Source organism: Bombus terrestris, chromosome 9 (genome assembly GCF_910591885.1).
Source record: "Bombus terrestris chromosome 9, iyBomTerr1.2, whole genome shotgun sequence".
Taxonomy (NCBI): Eukaryota; Metazoa; Arthropoda; class Insecta; order Hymenoptera; family Apidae; genus Bombus; species Bombus terrestris.
In genome coordinates this window covers 1042498-1062691 of record NC_063277.1, presented here as the reverse complement: position 1 = coordinate 1062691, position 20194 = coordinate 1042498, and positions in this window count along the sequence as shown.

The following is a 20194-nucleotide window of genomic DNA, read 5'->3' as shown; positions in this document are numbered from 1 at the left end:
GTGTACCGACATCAGAGCGTTATTGGCTCATTGTACACAGAGACGATGCTGGCGAAACGTCGAGATATTATTTCGCGATGTCATCTAAATCGACGAATCCTCGACAAGTTGGCGCGTCGTAACGCCGCCGAGCGCCGTTTTTTCATGCATCGTGTGTTCGCAGTGATATTTCGTTCGTTTTTAATGACCGATTGTGCTACGCTGAGTCGACAAATTGCACGTGAAACGCATTTGCTTAAAACGTATCGCGGAAATTACCCAATGCCGTACCACCTGCTGCTCCATTATAATAATTATTGCCGAGCCGCGACGATTCATTTCATCGGATGCGCCACTTTGCGGCAGTTGCGCCGCGTATTAATTATATGGAGACATTCGTCAACATATATACAATATATATATATAAACAGTGGCGTGTGGTTCGTTGCTTGATTAAAATTGACCAAGGGAGAGACATCTGTTTGAAGGGAGTATCGTAGCTGTTGAGGATCAGGTAGAAACAGATAGCTGATTGTTTAAGATCGATGGAGATTATGTCAGAAGTAACGAGATCGTTTCGCCAAATTCATCAACCGTTCTTTCAAATTTCATACCGCCAAAAGATGGGGAGAACATATTACAATGCGTGATCTTTTGTAATCACAGTCTAGCACAGTCAATCACCTGTCAAACACTAGATTTGACGAAAACTGTGGCTTTCCCTCGCTTACGCATGTCCTGCGTTCTGCGTGACAATTTTTCAGGCAACATCGACAAAGCCGGTCGCTCCTAGTTCCTGCCGTCCGAACTCACCGACCAATAGTCCAAAGTCCGACGTCAACTCCGCACGGAAAATCTCCGTTTTGTAGTAGTTGAAATAAGTTTTTGTTCTCGTTGCGTGACAAAACGTACACCACGACGGACTTAATCTGTCGAATGAAAAGCAAATCGGACAGGTTTCGTCGTGATTGCAATCGTTTTCCAGTCGCGTGACTGTGCAACTTTCGAGGCGAGTGGACGTGGACACTTCACCTTCTGCTGAGCCGTATGCGTCCTCCAGAATCTCATTGTATATTTTCTCGTAAAAATCAAGATATCTCTTATCAAGATCGTTCGCCTTGATTCCGCCCGAAGCTTTGCACTCCACGCTCGATAGATCTACTGCTGACTATGATTGAAATTTGCAGGGAGGGTACATCGTAAAATCCAGAAAAAAGGGACGTTGTCTGATTTGACGCGATTCCGAATCGTGATGGTTCTCTCGCGATTAGCTCGTTATTGAAGCGACTGTGATCATATTCTTGGACAAAGCGATTGCTGCTGTACAGGATATCTTTCTTGTATGTAAATTGCAAGTTGATTTTGGGCGAATAAAAGAAGAATTCACTACCTACATAATTTTATAGATACGTTTGTCCAAAGCGTAAGATTTAAACAAATTCCTTGAAATTACACGCTCGAAAGTCTGCGCTGCATCGTGACATTTATTTTCTTCAACTACATTCGCTTTATCAACCCAACGGATCGAACCAAGAACCCCAATTTATCCCGTACGATTCGAACTCCGCCATGTCATTTTTCAACCATCGCTTATAATTGACGATATTTACCCGTCCGCGAGCTCGATCGATCGTCGTTGGTGTCGCGCGTGTGTTCGTTCAAACTGCGGAAGCGTATCTTAAACGAACTAAATCGAACCGACTACTGTTGTCTGAACTGGGCAAATATAAAAAGCAAACGATAGCCGACTGATCGATCCTTCGACCGGGTCCCTTCTGTTAAATACGATAGCCACGGAGATTTTGTCTCTCTGGTATTTGTTCTTCTCTTATAAAGCCGCGAAAAAAAAGACGATCGTAACCAGGAAAAGTTGGTAAATTTGTGACGGAGGTAATTTCAACGTATACGTTGCCAGCCACGATTTACAAGCCACGAGCTATATACAAGGAAAATGCGTACTTTTTCAATATCGGTAATGCGTTTCCCGGGACTATCCAATCTATGGAGAACTGGCCAGTGGCCATGCAGCACGAACGATAAGATTACATCGGATGGCAAGGTTTCTTCGAATATCTCAGTCGTTACAAACATCGTCTCAACTTCGCTCTCAAGTAACACGTGAAAATGATATAAAGCTGTAAAAATAGTGAACTTAAAAATGGACGTATCGCTAACATTTTTTTACTTTGGTTTACGTTTCGATATTTATAAGATAGCAAAACAGAAAGGGAAATAAATTTTTGCTCACACATTGAATGTCTTTTACCTTCTATTTGAAATACCGATAAAAACATTGTCAAAACGGCTTTACATGAGAATAAGCGAATAAAATTCAATATTCCCATTCAGAAATATAATAAATCATGACGTTTTCGAGTGTTTCCGTACATATCTTTCGGTTGCAGTTTACCAATTAACAGCTCGAATATATCACCAAAGTTACCGAATTACGTAATACTCGTTTTCAATTGTGCGACTTGATTTACTTCGTTGAAGATTGGTTGTGAATTACTTTATCCTCTCTAAAACGTTGGCCTGTTGCATAGTCATATACTTTTAATTTAATGAACCGGTACAACAACATGATTTTCCAAAAGTGTTTAATTACTTTATATAGAAATTATTTTTCTATTATTGAAATACATTTGGTATAATTTGTTAACTTTCTGTTAACTTGCTAACTTTTCTAAATAACTGTTAACTTTCATAGGATCGAATGTTATACATTTTAGTCTAAGGTATCGCTAGGTACTTACTTATTTGATAATATTTTTACTACGATTTATCAACATATTGAAAAGTAGAAAAATAGCTCTTTCCATTTTTCTTTTTTTTTGGTATTCTTTTCTTAATCCAAACATACATGGAGTTACAAAGCGAATTCTTGTCCATTTTATATAGATATTTTCTATGAGTCACTTTCCTTCCTTCGAATCATTTAATTTTGCAGAAAGCTAATCGATTCTTTATCTCTTTTTCAGGTAAATATTTACGCCATTCTCTCGAATAAAGTCGTAAGATGCAAAAATAAAAAATTAATACACGAGGGACCGGTAATCCACGTCACAGAAAGTACGTATACTATTTACGCGATTAAACTGTCATTCCACGATGATATTACAATCGACTGTAAATTTAATATGACGAATACGTCGTTAAGGATATCTCGTTACAACGACTAATCGTACCTTGAACAAGAATAAAATTAGTTTTCGAGTTTAAAATCAATTCTGTTAATCGTTTAACGAATGATTATCGCGTTTACTTAATGAGTTGTTAATTACGAATAACTCGTTACTTTTCCATAAGTAACATCGTACTTAATCAAATGTTATTATTACCGCTAAAATTATGTATGATGAATTATTCCGGAATTAAATTAGTTTCTGTTATGATTGGACACTTTTTTCATTCATTAATCAGTAATATAACGTAATATCGTAAATTAAAAAAATGAGAAACCCTTTTGTAATATTATATAGCATATTAGCGTGTAACATTGTATCTATTTTACGTGAACGAATGACTGTTATTATAGATTTTATCGTAAATGAAATAAAATATTCATTTACCTTGTCAGAGAGGGGATTGAAATCCCAGAGAACGAATTTTCGAAATTTAAATTCCAATGAAGCAGGTGTCTATCACGCGTTTTGACACGAGGTCGTTGCTATTCTATTTCCAAAATTAATTGGTTACTCAAGATCGTAACTCGATCAAATTTTATTTCCATCCCCAAACGAATCCTCGTCGTTGACATATAATATTCCTGTGATCCATCTTCTTCGTCAATTTAATCCCAAGCATCGAAAATACATAGTTTTTATTGGAATAAACTATGAATTGAACGTATCCGAACAATACGATGATAATAAAGAACACGGACGAACGGCATCGAAAAGTAAAATGTAAAACAAAAGGGGGCAAATAAAACCGAGGGGAAGGCGACGTTACACGCGTTAGAAGATATGTTTCCCCTTATTAGCCACGCTCCTGTCATCATTTACTTTACGATATATGAGAAAAAGAATTACAGATATTACAAGGGGATTCGTGTCGTTTTTCAATCGAATCGTAGCATTACCATATGCCCTCCGATATCGCTTTCGTGTCACAGTCTCTTTCCCATATTCGAATCTAACGGATGTACATACATGCACGAAAGAGAGAAGGATGAACCAATAGAATCTCCGGCGTTTTCGCGAAAGAAACGTGGCTCGTTTCTCCCCCGTGAATTCTACGGTGTCTGTAGATATGCTAGGGAATTTCATAGGTACCGCGTGTCTTTATGGTTTATGCGTCTGGCCGCGACACATGGACGAATCCCATGGAAACAGGACTGACTGGTGGTCCGCGATATTTTATTGTAATCCAGGATTCGGGAACTCGGTACGATCGATAAATTACATCGAGCTTAGACTTTGCTCTTCCGTCTTCTTTTACCGACCGTTCACGTCAATTGGTTCGCTTCTACGCGGCCTGTTTTTTCTGGAAACAAAGTTTTTCGGATTGCAAAATGACCTTGGCTACGAGAGTTTTCTATACGGCTTAACCGTAGAACAAGTCTATCGAAAAATTCATTTGTATGATACAGCAGGATAGATACATCGTATCGTAGTACATGTCTACGCTATATTATTTTGCCTACGTAAAATTTGAATCGAATATCAAATTATCCTTTCTTAATCGTTTTCATTGCCAACGTTCATCATTTTTTACGCTATCGCGCTGAGTTCGCAAAAAGCAATCTGAATCTCGTACGATATCGTCAGTGCGGCGTAGATAAGATAGTATACTTGGTCGGAACAAATTACTTGTCGTTCCTTATCGTAGCCAGACATAACTTGGCTAGAATTTCCTCATTTCCGTCGCTTTATTCCGGTTACCTGGTAGTTCGACTGTCTAAAATCTCTGACACTTTGCACCGTGTGGAATTTTTCGCTCGCGAGTGTAGGCCGTAAGCTGAAAGACCGCGGGAGACCGGGAACGTCGATCGAATCGAGCATCGGAGGAAGCAGAGATCGCTTTGAACTTGCTGACGTATAATCATACGATAGAAGGAACTTTCGTGCAATATACTTTACTACTATATACTATATGCGATTATATCGTATATATGACAAGTAAACGAATTAAATCGCAAAAATATCAAGTATCATCTTCTGAAATCGATCTCCGTACTCTCAAACACCAAAGCAGGAAAACCTATAAGACTTCGGATGAGCAGCTTTATACCAAACGATATGAACGACATCCTGAATGGCACGCCCATTCCTTACATTCGTTTTCACTTCGTGATCCCGTTCCAGTTTGTATTGACATCGGTTTCTATAGAGCCGGGCGGTTAATGCGCTTTCGATACTTCCGTTACCAGAGTATACCAGCGAACGCTATATACTTTTTCGATTAGAAACGTTCAAATACCGTAGAGATACGCTCAATTCCAATTTTATTTCGCAAGACTGTAATATATATGTATATAAAACAAATGATACGTAGAATTTAACGTCGAGAGACTAAAATTATTCTACGACTAAATACAAAATTTGAATGCGTGATAGCCTATACGCTTCCGATAATTATATCAAAATGTAGCTGCTAGTCGTTGCGCAGCAAAATTTCTGTGGAACGCAGAGGCAAGAAATTCCCAGAGGTGTGCGCGTTGCGACCGTAAATTACATATCTGGCACCGAATCAAGGAAGGCTCTTCTAGTCATGCCACTTTATTTTCCGCATTCACCAAAGTATAACAGCATCAGACGGTAGTCACGGAAATTGTTCCGCCCAGTTGAAGCGTCGATATATTTTGACACGAGTAACGTACAATAGAAACGCGTGTACTAATGTAAACATTCAACGTAGTAGGAACAAGTTGTCATTTGTTTACAACGCTGTGTGATTGCAATGTTACTTTCGCTGCGAAATTCAGCGTCTCCGCTGAAACCTCGTTCCCTCCACCAATATCGATCGCGATATATTAATCAACTAACGCGTATAAGGCTCCGAGATGAAAAAAAGTCGAACAGAGACGTCATTCGTCCTTCTCTTCGTACCCAACAATTTCCAGGGAAACAATTTACAGCATATACGCTATACCATATACCTGGTACTCCGTTAAAAGATATAGGTCACTCAGCAGCTAACAAATTCCTGTTGACAGTCGTATAGGCACGCATTCACGCTTGCACAAAAGTCGCTAGGTAATGCAGAAAGACGTGAAAAGCCATGGCGCAGCTTGTGCGGCTCTATTCATCGGATATCATTATTACCTCGGGCTCTCGTACGACACCGTGTCGGCCATTTATCGCGCTCCTGTTATTTTATCTACGCGAATAGACGACACGACGAAAAAAAAAGGGGAAAGGAAAGGGAAAGAGAAAGAGGAAAAGAGGAAGAAAGGAGACAGAGAGCGAAAGGGACGCATCGAACGGGTCGGTTGTCGACCTAAAGCATGAAAAAGCTTTGCGCTCCGGCGAGAATTTCCCTGTGTGGTCCAGAGTATGTCGTTCTGGCATCGTATGTTGTTTACTCGACTATAGCGATACCTGTGCACATGCGTACATGTAATGGGAACGATACGTTTCCCCAACGCGTAACCCAAGAGCCGTACTCCGTTACATTATTTATCACTTCGCGGTCATTTATATCGGCAGTGAATATCCATCCCTTCGTTCGCGCTATCTCCTCCAAGAGATGGTCTTGTCGAACCGATTTCACCATCGTTCAAATACAGCCAATGTTAAACCGGTACTGTACTATCTAATCCTTTGCACTCTACGAGTTCGATAATTGAAAATCGAATTTACGACCAAACAATTTATTGGCATATTGGGTCCGAATACTATCGCGGCAACTTAATGGCGACCACCGTATTGCGTGTAAAAAGTAGTACATCTCTCCGTTTTTCTCAAGAATATGTAGTTTATGAACGAAATGTTAGAAACTAGTAACGTGAACATCCTATACGTACACGGAATGTCAAGACAACGTTAACTTTAAAATCTAATTATTAATTTGTTGTATCGTTATTATAGCAACATCCTCTCCTACCCCGACACGCGCAACCTGTAGGTGCGAAACGTTGTTAAACGTCCTAAACATAAATGCTGGATGCCGCTTAAAGCCTCTAACCGCAGATACCACATCGTGAATTCGTGATAAATAATCAATTGATATCGATGAAAGAGCGAAAGCGTTAGGACCACATATATACATGCTGTTCGCAAAAAGCTGAAAATTCAAAAAAGCAAAAAGGATTAAACAACAATGAGGACATATAACTGCCCGTCTGACAATAATATCTTCTATTGCTACCAGTTATGTAGTCTATTAATCGCGGAGAAATGTTATAAAGGAGTCTAATATTCCCAACTACGTTAAATCGTACGTTGATATTATCATTCGTGCTATTGTTCTCTTCATTATTAATTGTCTCTATTAGATTTGATCTTTTATATTTTATTTTTGTAAACTAAAATGAAAATTATTCTCTGTTCCTAGAATCTATCGTGTCCATTATTCCTGTTACTCCGCCTTTCTTCTATCATACTTCCGACAGACCTTTATCGATTTCACCCGGTATACAAATCCACTTTCGAGTAACATTAGTCACTGACGCTTCTACTGACACACGGTGCTCCGTGTTCTAAACGGACCTTAGGTATCATCGGTACCAGGAACACCCGTAAAACGCCATGCTATACAAAGAAAACACGAAGGCGAACTTACGAATAAGCTACCATCAAACAGCAACGTGACTACTACACGCGTGCGCATGCTTTTTACCACTTTTTAAATTCTTTTTCTCGAGTCACCATGAATCTGGTTCGTTTTTGACACTTTGCCTCCCGACAAGCTTACGTGCACGCAGTGATACACACAGAGGTTGTTATGTAAGATGCGAGCAGGATTTCAAGCAGAGATAAAACAAAATAAGGAACTATTTACGGATAATTTGTTCTTGACGTAAAATAAAATCACTTTCCCCATATTATTTCCAAAATAAAAGTGACAGACTAGTTCGATTAGAAACAATGACTAAATTTTATGAATTTTGTATAATTTTTATAAAGAAAAACGATGATGGCGCGAAGAAAGTGATAAAATCTTGTCACGGTTTTATCGAAATGTTAGCGAGGAAAAGAGAATGGAACGCGTTACGGGACACCCTGTATACTCGAGTAGCTATAGTCCGGCTAGTCTCCAGCTCGGTGACAGTTACAAACGACGTGTTATCTATAAGGATTGTACGTCGAGAGGGCGAAAATGGTGAGCACCTGCTCGCTCCACGTACATTCGTCGCGTTATACACCCCGTCGTTCAGTTTCCACCCCCTCTAACCCTGCGCGTCTTCGGCTACTCCATAAACCCATGTCAATGGGAACGCAATCACCTCCAACCCTTTTTCGAGCAGCAGCCACCCTTTTACCAGGTCGGGGCCACGAAGGGTGAGTGGGACTGAAAGAGAAAGAGGGAGAAGGACGAGTAAAAGAGCAAAAGGGAGAGAAGGAGAGTGGAACGAGTCCTGTATACAAATGGGTGAGTCGTCTCTGTGTCGAGATTAAGTCGAAACGTCGTGCCTGGGTCGCGAGAGCAAATTTTCTGAGATTCCTCGCAAATCGTTTTCCCTCGGGGCGATGCTCTGTTTGCCGAGTTCCCCGGGGATAGGGCCGGATTTCTCGATGGTTCGAACGGAGCACGGCTTTTTGATGTCAATTAATTTCCGTTTAGTTCCGTTCTGTCCGTACATCACACGGGGTGTGTACGCGATTAGTCTTTTGGAATAATTGCAATTCTTTCTGTTCGATTAAGCTGAGCGACACGTTCTTGCTTTAACCGGCGTATGTACGGTTGAACAAAGTTGTAAATTTAAATCGACTCGATCTATCGTAATGACTATATGAAGATCTTTTGGATTCATTATGAAAATTTGTTTCGCAACAAACATTTCGATCATCATCTTCGTAATGATTATTTATAAAATTTCCCAAGAATAATCTAATCATCCTTATATTCTTAATCTGTCGTATGTAAAACATCTTTTTCATACAACGTGGTTTTTGCGTTATAATTTTATTTTTAAGAAAGCTGATATCAACTCTTTTTTCTACTAGTCGCGTTATAGCATTTTCAGTTCCATAAAACGACATAAACTATATTGCGTAGATAATTAAATTACGTTTATTACATTATACAAATACACGCAACCTGCTCTAAGATTTATTAGTTCATTACCATTCCAATGGGCAGTTGGGTAATACTCATTTTACGAGAATCACGTTAGACTCTGCTTTTACTAATGAATTTAATTTGCGTCGTCACAAGACAGACCTAATAACTTCTGTCACTACCTCTGTGCTGTCAACTTGATTTATTTTCCTAAGGCGCAATTTCATACTCGTAATTACGCGTTACTGCCAAAAAATATCAGTATTTACATACTTTTCAATGATTATTTAAATGTATGCCGAACACTTTCAAAATAATGTCAACAGTTTGAACCTACACTGAAGCGTTTTCTGAAAATCGATATACTCGATAAAGGAAGTATTCAAAGCAATTCACATTGAAAATAAAGACGAAATGACGTTAAGACGGAAAGAAGCGGAAATGACGTTACTTTGGAAAAGTTTATTTAAAAAAAACCTTGGTCTCATATTTAAGGAAAATTATCAAACTCTCCGTTATTTTAGTATAGATGTATCAGCTCACATACAAAAATTCATCGAACCGTGAATTAAATACAACTAAAGACACAGTATCAAAGGAATAAACTGAATAAACTTAAACCTAAAGGAATAATCACATACAAAAATTCATCGAGCAACGAATTAAATACAACCGAAGACACGGAATCAAAGGAATAAACTGTATAATATGACACATCTTGCCGAGAGCAGGCGGTGTCGAATTGAAATTCATGGCAGCTAGGGCATTCACGAAGCTTCTCGGCACAATTATCGGTGAGTAGAAAGAGGAAGACAGCGGTAAAGTCAACAAAGATCCACCCAGGTGATAATCGCTAGCAAACGATACCAAAAGTGTTCTCCTAAAAGCGACAACAACAGGGAAAAGAGACGGGAAAGCGAAGCAGAAAGTCAGGCCTCGAGCTCTCTTCGGTGTCGGTGTACTTGAGTAAATATAAGCGTGACGTGAATCTTGGCAGCATCCGGCAACGTCCTCCTCCACCCACGGTTCATTCATTATCCGGGCGAAACAGGTGTGCGTATCGTCGTACCGAGCCAACTGTCGAATCTTTTCGCTTCTTCTATTCCTTTTCCTTCGTCTCTTCCTCTTTGCGTTTATTCTTTTACTTTCTCCGGGCTCGTGTCGGTTGCGTTTTTATGCGGTCAGAGCACCGCCCTTGCGCAATTCTGTCCGATCGAATGCGACCAGCGGAGGTCGCTTTAATTTGTCGCTAGCAACGTGTCCCTGGTCGGTTTGCTCGTCTGTTCGACGAAGGCCCTGTGTCCGTGTCGGCCTGCTTGACGAATATGAAATGCTGGGCTGAAGGGAAACTCCGTGGGGAAATCGGCCGAAACTGATGAGACTATATTTTTTGCCCGTCTTTATTTGCTCGCTCTCTCTCTCTCTCTCTCTCTCTCTCTTCCTCGCTCTCTTTCTCTCGATCTGTTTGCTCCTGTATGTTTTTATGGATTAGTTATTCCTTCGAATAGCGTTTTCGTAGGTTCAAATATTAGGTGCACATCGAAAAACGTTTGAAGAAGTTCGGTACTGTTTGGGGAATATGGTTTTAGTTGGATGCTGAAAAAGATAGCTTGCGTGCAGAAGGCGTGTACTAATACGATATGCGAGTTAATTGAAAATTAACAATACAGTTGCATAATATAGCAGGGATATCGACAAGTGTCGCGAAATTTTCATATTTTACGTAATACGGTAAAATATATTCTAAGAAGTCTAAATCCATCGACACGCTTTTAGTCGAAGTTTCTTAACTAACTCGATCATGCTCTTCCTTCGCTCGGATATTTCAGGTTGATTTAAACGGGAAATTCGCGTTGGAAATAGTCTGTTCTTATTTACGGGTTCATTCGTTCTAAAAGATGTTCGCGAGAGCAACATCGTTCCGTTTACGCAGTCCTTTCTTTTTCTATCTTCCGGGCTCCCGATAGGAAAGATAGCTTCCTCGGTGAACGAAACTTTTACTATTAAATACTAATTCGGCTCGCAATCTCTTGGGTATTGACCCGTTACCGTTCGAAAATGGAGGACCTCGATGCTCGTTCACAGTGCCGGTTTTCCACTTCCCCTGTCGTATTTCTGTCTCTGTTACGCTCGGGGGACCTCATTGATCTTAGATACGTGTAGAGGTAATTACTCGCACATTGTTGTCAATTTGCTAATAAATCAATGGGCAGGTTTTTATGCTTCGGGTCTCTTTACTTTTTACATTGAAACAAAATGAACTCGAATAAATCTGTTTTACAGTTTTTCTACGAACTGCCAATATTCGCATGTTCCGTTCATGACTCAAGAGTGTGATTACGATACCTGTATCAGTACATATCTTGGTACGTATTATTTTCTCCGAACAACTTTTGTTTTGTATCACAAATTCAAATCCACTGTAACCATCCAACCCATTGCAACGTCCGACTCGATATCAAACGGTTATTGATACATTACATTAGTATCATTCCCCTCATTTACCTCATTTGCATGCAACTTACGAACACCTCTTAGCCAGATATTCGCAACTTATCAGACATCCGACTACCTATTCCAGCTCAGAGTCAGAAGCATTAGGTTGTCCGAAAAGTTTCTTTCGTTTTATGGAGAAATGATAGACGTACAACGTTTTTTGATTTATATTATTTTGTCGAATTACGTACGATCTATTTTGCTATGTTGAGATAAACGCCGCGACACAGACTTCACAGACTTGGTTTCACGTTTGTATGAAGCTGCACTGTTGTAAAAAACACGTTTGCGAAAGAAAAACACTTTTCGGACAACCTAATACTTTCAATCGAAATAGAACAGGACGATGGTGCAACGAACTGCCTAAGAAGTTCTTCGGTTAATGCCAGTTAATCGCATCAACATCCGGGCGTGTTTCAACGCTACGATGACGTGCATTCTAACCTGTAATCTCGTCCCTATAAACATTCGCAAGTGGCGATCTTTATTTTCAATAAAATAGTTTTAAAAAGTTACTGCAACTGAGCAACGACGCGATGAAAGTGTTTTCGCGTAAATAATTGATGCGGTGGAAGGGATTGGTACGCGAAGTAATTCACGTCGTGTGATCACGAAAGATAAGAATATGTTTGGCGCGTATACGAGCGTAGTTCATCAAAACGATTCGTCGCACACAACGAAGCTGTCACAAATGAGAGTCACCGGCCGGTGTCGTCAGAATTTCATACAACACGCCGATAAATATCGATCCTTCGGTCGTCCACGTGCTACGTAGAGAGATTGTTTGGCTGGGAAAAAGGGGCGGAGTGTAGAGCGAAGGGTGGTATCGTGCGGCGGGGGAAAGCAACAAGGGGGTTATTTGGGAAAATGCGAGTTGCGCCGCGCAACCCTTTCGCTAGGGACACGCTGGGTCGATGAGAATTGGTCACGGTATAGTTGGATCGATATTTCGATTGCGATAAAAATTAGTCCAGACAGGAAGGTATTACCTCGACAAGTAAACGCCGGGAAATTGAAAATTTCGTGTTACACAACAGGATTGATGAATTTTTCTTTCAGGACATGTGGATTCTCGTGTATGAAGATGTGAATATGGATATGTAAATTGCTTTAGGAAATAGGACAACTCTTACTTGCAGTAATCAACGCGTTATTTAACAATTTTATTCCCGATTTTTCACCTTATATCCCATAAAATATTCCGTATTTGGTAATCAATCCAAATAATCAAAATATATCTTGGATCGGTGATCGAACATTTCGAACGTTTGTTACGTACTAGGTAGAAACTGAATGATAGAAAAGTGTGGGAAGAGGTACAGAGATGTAATGAGAAAGGGCGATCTCATGGTGAGATGATTTGACGAAGGCAAAGTTAGACCGACAGGGGACAATCGGTGGAATCAAAGATCGAGGCGAGGGTCGTTGGAGGAAGACGATAAAGTACGTCTTTTCCGTTGGTATCCCAACGGACAAATATTATTTTCCATCGTGGATGCACTCGGCTGGCTGCGCAAGGAGAGGCTTAAGCGGCCTGCAGTATACATTTTCCGCCGTCGACGATACGATCCTCCACGGTTCACTTAATTTCTCATCTCTCTTCGTGGCGGCACCAATGACGTTACATTATTCTCCGCCGATATGCCGTCGAGATGCGGAACAGATTTGCCTTCCCCAGCGACCTTCCGATACATTGTCTGCAAAAATATCGTTGCTCGTGGCCGCCGCCTTGCGAAAACTAGTACACGACGACCGTCTTTTTCAAGCTTCCGCTCGAAATAATATGCAGCTTAGCAGTGATGTTGAAAATATTGCTTATTCGCGATTCGTTCAACCCGCCGAGATGATTTTTTCCGTATTTCTAGAGGTATTGCTCGACGGTTACTGGCACTTGCTTTCACGAGTTAAACAGAGTACGACGTTGCGGTGGTTGTGGTTAATATCGCTGCTGGAATTACAGAGAGTCCATGTATTGCTATAAATATACTCCACACATGTGGTTGACTACAATTAAAGCAATTCTCTCTAGACGATTCCGAGTTCGTTCGATATCTCATCGATTTGTACGAGGATCCGATGAGAAGCCCGAACGAAAGAAAACTGACGAAACTATGGAACCTAAAAATTTGGTGATCGATCGTTTCGGTAAACGGTAGCAATCCTTCTTCCTTCGTGGAAAAATGTGTCAGCGTAAAAACACCCGGGAGCTTTCAAGCGTTTTCGATTTTTCCCGCGGCGAGACTTTGCGAAACTTCGTGGCCGAGTTTCAACCGGTGCGAAAAGGGGGAGAGATTGGTTCGCTGGTTGGTTGTTCGGTTCGTTCATTCGTTCGATGGTTGAAAGCGAGAGGAGAGAGTTGAAAGAGCCAGCAAAATATTCCGTCGTAAAAAGAGACGAAGCTCCGGGGGTACTGAAGGAGGTAAAGTTTCCATTCTCCCCTTTCCTTGCCCATCTTTTCCTTTTTTCCTTCGTTCTAGCAGTTATTCTTTCTTTTCATCGTTCTTTCCTCCGCTTCTCCATTACCATTTGTTCTTGCTTCTTCTTTTTCCACTGCGTCTCTGTTCCACCATCTTTTCCTCTCTTCCTTCGTCCTTCTATCTCGACTCTTGTCTCGTGAACGCAATTGTCTTTTTTCATCCTTGTTCTTAACTTGACCGAAGCATTCTAAAAGCGGCCGTGAAGCTTTTGAGCCGTGTAGGAAGAGCACCGTAAAAAATGTTATTAAAATGTGTTTAGAATTGCCACAGGGGAAGAGACGTTATGAATATTAAGCGAACTCTTTTGCCGTACACACGTGTGCGCACACGCTCCTGTATTTATATTTATATTTTTATACGTACACGTGTATACGTAAGCCTGTAAATAACAGAAAGCGTATTTGATATCGAGAGATCGATATCGAGGAGAAAGCACAAAATTTATTTCGTTATTATAGTACGAAGAGCATTATACGAAAGATATTTTCCGCTAGCTTCTTTATGTCTTTGTAACGATATTTCATTGAAATTTTAATTTTTAAACGTACAAAACATTATATTTTCTCCTTTGGTGAATATAGATTATTGAAATGAGAATATTTCGCCATTGTATTGTAATCCGATCTATGGCAATTGTAGAGTTAGAAATATTAAAATGCTGATCAGTGTTTCGAACGTTCAGTCCGTATTTCTCGCATATGATATTATTACATTGCAGGAGCTGCAAATGGTTCTATACGTATAACTCTCTTTTTTTATTAAAACAATTTGGATATACACACAATGCATTTTTCGCTAGTATGTGTAGTAGTCTGCGCTTTATGCACTACCGGTATAATGCAATACCGTAGGCACAAAAGAAAAATCGATAATTCACCATTATCACCGTTGAAGTATTTACGAAATCCATTTTCAATCCTTTGTAAAAGTTCAATTATCGAAATCAAAGCTCGAGTTACGTTCTGTTAGATTAAAAATTTGATGCAACGTAAAAGTGATTTTTCGGTACAAAAATCGCCGCTAATGTTAACGTTACGTAGGAAATCGAGATTAATTAGATTTCATTCAGATTCTGCAACGCCAAATTAACAAGACCCTCGTGCGATACGCAAATTTACGATATCAATCGAATTCCCTTTATTGCCAAAAGTATTCCTCTTGTTATCCCTTATCGTGTTCTACCTGATGAAGCTATAGCTCCCCAAGGACATCATACACCTTCGAATCGACTATACGGAAAAATTGATTCCTCGTGGACATACGTCCGAGCAAGTAGCTAGAACGAAATGCTGTACTAAGTATAGAACATGGCGAGGCTGTCGTAGTTGCTCGATGCAATTTGCTAGATCGGTGCAACGACACGCAAGAACAAAACCAGAACAAACTATCGTCTCTCGGTAGAAACGGAAAAGGAAGCCTTTTGTTCCTTTGACGCAACGGTCACGAACGTGTTAATTAATGTCAGGCAGCGAGAACTTTGAATTTCACCACCGGTCGAAGCAACCATCTCCTTCGTATGTACGTATATATATAGATATATGTTCGTATAATATGTCGGCTGCTTGAGTTTCACTGGTACGTGTATCCGAGAGACACCGTGCCGAAAGTACTTAGCGTTGCTTTACTGGTGCACGTTTAAAAGTTTCAACAGACTTTGATGTAACAGGTAACTCTAAATAGCTCGTACATCAGTACCTGTACCAATAATAATTTAAGATTGTCAGTGCGTGAGAAATTTCGAAGTAATTAGAAAGTTTTGATATTAGTTTATTTGTAAAAGTATATAAAATCACGTCTATTTTATAAAAATTTGATTATAAAAATGTATGCAGCAAGTTCCAGACAACGGAATAAATAGTATTATGTTCTATATATTTTATAAATATGTTCGATTTAACCTTTGAGCAAAGATCTTGGAAAAAAGACTATCGAACAGTGAAATGCGTTCTCTAATCTGAAAGCATTCTGAGAGAACATCCACTCGCAGGTCGCTCGTTCGCCCATTTCGCATCGCTTTTTTGCCCATTTCAGTTTTAAATACAAGCACGGTCGAAAGGGTATACGAAGTTGGCCACAATCTCGTAATGCGCTCTCCTCTCGTGTGCAAGTGCCCTTCACCCAGCCGCTGGAGTACCATTGAATTATTTACAAAGCGAATTTCACGTTTCATTTATTCGTTTCCACGACATTTTATTGCTATTTATAAATCACATGCGAACGCAGTCGACTCTTTTGCGAAACGAAACGCGCGAGAATGCCGTATTAAACGATGGTTAGATGCGTTGTGCAACGATTTGCTACTTTGTGCGTTTAACAGCGACGCTGATCATGGTGCCATTGCAATCTGGAATAAAAGTGTGGCTTTCGGTTATCAAAGCGAGAAAAATATTAAACTGTAGTTTGTACGCGTGGAATCCAATTAGAACGCGAGACGCACACTACAATCGCTACAGGCTGTTTTGCAACTTCTGCTAAACGTCATAACCAGCCGAGTAGTATACGTATACGGCAACGCAATTAAAGGTTAATACTTCTACCTTGTATGCCTATTGTACGAGTGTCGAGAACAGCCGCTCGATAAAAGATATTTTTTACAGATTGCCGCCACTGCTGCTGCTGCTGCTGCTGCTGCTGCTGCTGCTGTCGGTGATCGTGCTTGATTATCGAGGTCGAGTAGGCTTTCCTGGCTTTATCGTACTTTTCAAACAATTATCTTTTCGATTTGACGAATACAACGAACTTGGTTAAATTTTGTTTCGCACGAAGACTATCTAATTATTTGAATTTGTATAACGGATCGTTTCAGCTACTTTCTTATTTTTAGCACAATATGCGATATATTAAACTAGAAACAATATCGTATAATTTTAAGCTTTTCGAATAGAAACTAATGCTTCACGGAGGTGTTAGGGAGGTATGGAATTAATAGAAAGTATCTTGAGTCTATAAAGTATGTTCTATCAGGGGCTATGCGAAACTGCGTAAGGCCATGTAAGTCTGTGCAAGATTATACAAAGCTTTGCAAGACTATTATAAGGCTGTGTAAGACTACGCAAGATTAAACGAGATCGTGTGTTGGAAACAAGACTGATGCAAGTTTAAATGGGATTATACAGGATTAAATAAGGCTATATGCAAGACTAAACAAGGTTATGTCTAAACTGCATAAGCTTGGCCTCTTTGCAAGTATAGAATTCGTACGAAAGTAGCGGAGACATTACCAGTTAATCATTGGTAAATTTAACGCGAAAATTATATCTTATTCGTAAGAAACGTTTTAAAAAGAGATAGTTGGGATTAACCGGTGAAGTCGTAAATGACATTGTAAGACAGTTGACGATCAGATGTCGAGCGATATTTGCTATCGCATTATTCGGAAGTATTCTTCTTGGTCCAAACATTAAGAGGCAAAGTTATCGATGGAAAAATGTGAAACGTTTACAGAACTAAGAAACCGATCGATTTTTCTACGGTTAGACGTTTCTGAATTCTACTCATTGTACACCGGAAACTCTAATTCCCCAGGGCTAATCTCCGCGCCACTCCCCCGGGCGAACTTCTAAAAAGTTCCACTCGAAGCGGTAACTTTCCCGTCAGCGGCACGCTCCTGGGGGTTAAAAAGACTCGTGCGAGGGATGACGTGCGATCGACAGAATTCCACTGGAAACTTGTAGCCATAGTCGTAGGAATCGATACGTGGAAAAATATTACTTCAGCCGATGCACCGTTTCAACTTCCTACTTCCATTTTTGCTTAGCTTCCCCCTCGTTTCTCGCATACGTTCGAGGTTAGCTGCTTAATTCGAACATTGGCTGCTTCGGCTTTCGTTTGTTTTCTTTCTCCTGATACCGCGCTCCAAAGTAGGGGAAATCGTGTTAACATTTCCCGATACAAAATGTCTTCGCTTCGTTTCTCTACGAGAAGTAACTTCGCGCATTACACGGATCGTCTTTCGCGCGCAACATCGTCGTAAATTTACTGCGCTGCGAAATTTGCCAAACAATCATGAGAGACGATTTCTCAAACGGGGGAACGCGCGAGACCCGCAATAGCATTTTGTATTCACAAAACGCACAGGGAGCATCAGCCATCGGTCGGTCATTCATTTCCACGGACGTACTAATCATTTTGGCACGGTTTAATAATTCGACCGGTTGTTCAGCTCGCCGAAAGAGCGCAAGAACCGACGTACCGCGTTGTACATCGTTCGTAACGCAACCCGGCTCGTGTATCAATTTAACGATCCTGTCCACGATGAAATAATTTCAGAGGCGTGCCTCTTCGAAACGTGTTTCGCATTTCCTTCCTTCCTGAAAATGATTCCGTGGTACGCCACGAAAATTCAGTTTCTACATCGGTCGTTATGCGAACTATCGGTAGCTCGTATCGTTATTTATGACTATCGATTGATTTGCCATTGTCACTTGGATAATTGTATTTACGAGTGGCAACAATAAGTCATAGATGAATCGACAGAGTTGCTAATTAGAGCGTGGCAATTTCAGGGCACTCGATGCATGAATTTCGTGCGCGGGTTTGGTACGTTTGCATAGGATACCGGAGGATGCTGCAAGATAATTCGTTCTCGTACTAGCCATTTTCGTTTCAAATGTTCTTTAACGTCTGGTTAAATGGTCATTTTTTATCATCTTCTTCTCCATGTAATTTAATTTTTCCATCTAATTTAATTTTTTGCGTGTCATCGAGCACATAATTGGGAGGATGAAGATCGGTGGACACGCGCTCGAAATTCAGGATGCTTGATCGATCGTCCCAATCGGAATCTCGCGCATGCAAGTTCCTTTGTACGCGGATCCTCTGATATGTAGCGAGCCATCGATGCAATTACAGTTATTAACGGACAATTATAGTCACAATTTAATGTATTGACTGAAAAATACTTCATAATTTAACTGGATTCTTTCAATGATTTTGTTTGAATTTGCACCGACCTTTTCAGATATTTTGAGTAGTATATTTAGGAAAATGTATTGGTAGCTATGTATTTAACTTTGCACTTATGTCGCTCAAGAAATTCAATTTTTGACGCAAGTTAACAATATGTTCGTCCATTTATTCGCAAATGTATTAACAAACGTGATACGCATTAAACGATAATAGTTCAATATTAGTAGACAGAGGGAGAGAGAGAGAGAGAAAGAGAGAGAGAAATACGCCAATGAAAATATTATGAAATGCGTAGAAAAGGTCGCCATAATTAACCTTTTCGGTACTGATACGGAAGACTAAAGTCGATAATCGCTAAACCCATACACACAGCTTACTATCATTGCTCGATTGTTTATGTCCTTCTGTTTAGACGTTCCGGGCATTTCGTTATAGGTGATCTGTTACTTCCTGTGCAATTTCTCAGTTTAAATAATTATTACCAAATTCACTAACAAACAGATTAAATAAACATTATGGTTGCTGCCAAGTAACACTACGCCGCGGACGAACATCGTATAGAAGAGATTAAACTTAAAATTACTAGTACATTCTATGAAGAATAACACTCTTGACCTATTAATGTATAAATAACATTTCACATACGGTATCTCTTTGAATTCCAATCGATATAATCACATTGCAATAATATATCCTCCTCTTAATGTATATTTGTTACATCACTAAGTGATAAATATTTCTTACGATAATGAAAGAATACCAGCATTATGATCCTACAATAAATTTGGTATTAAGAATACATATTTTTGCCTTTATTAATAACTGTAACATCATAAATATTCGGAAATATTGCAACGAGCGAACAAGCGATTTGAATTCTTTCCTGGATCAGTCAATGAACACTGATTTTATTCTGTTTACAAATTACTTATCTCCTGACCTCAACCTTGATTATCGAGTCGATATAGCGGACGGTCAGTTCAAATAATCGTTTACTTTCGTTCTCCATATGATTTGTGTGTGCCGAGGAACGCGAATTGCACGGAAACATATATTCAATAATAATCTACAACGAGCTGACGCGTTGATAGCAGGACCATTAAAACTAACGATTTATTATTCCTACAACTTAGAGATATGTTGATTTCTAACTATGTACTTCGGTC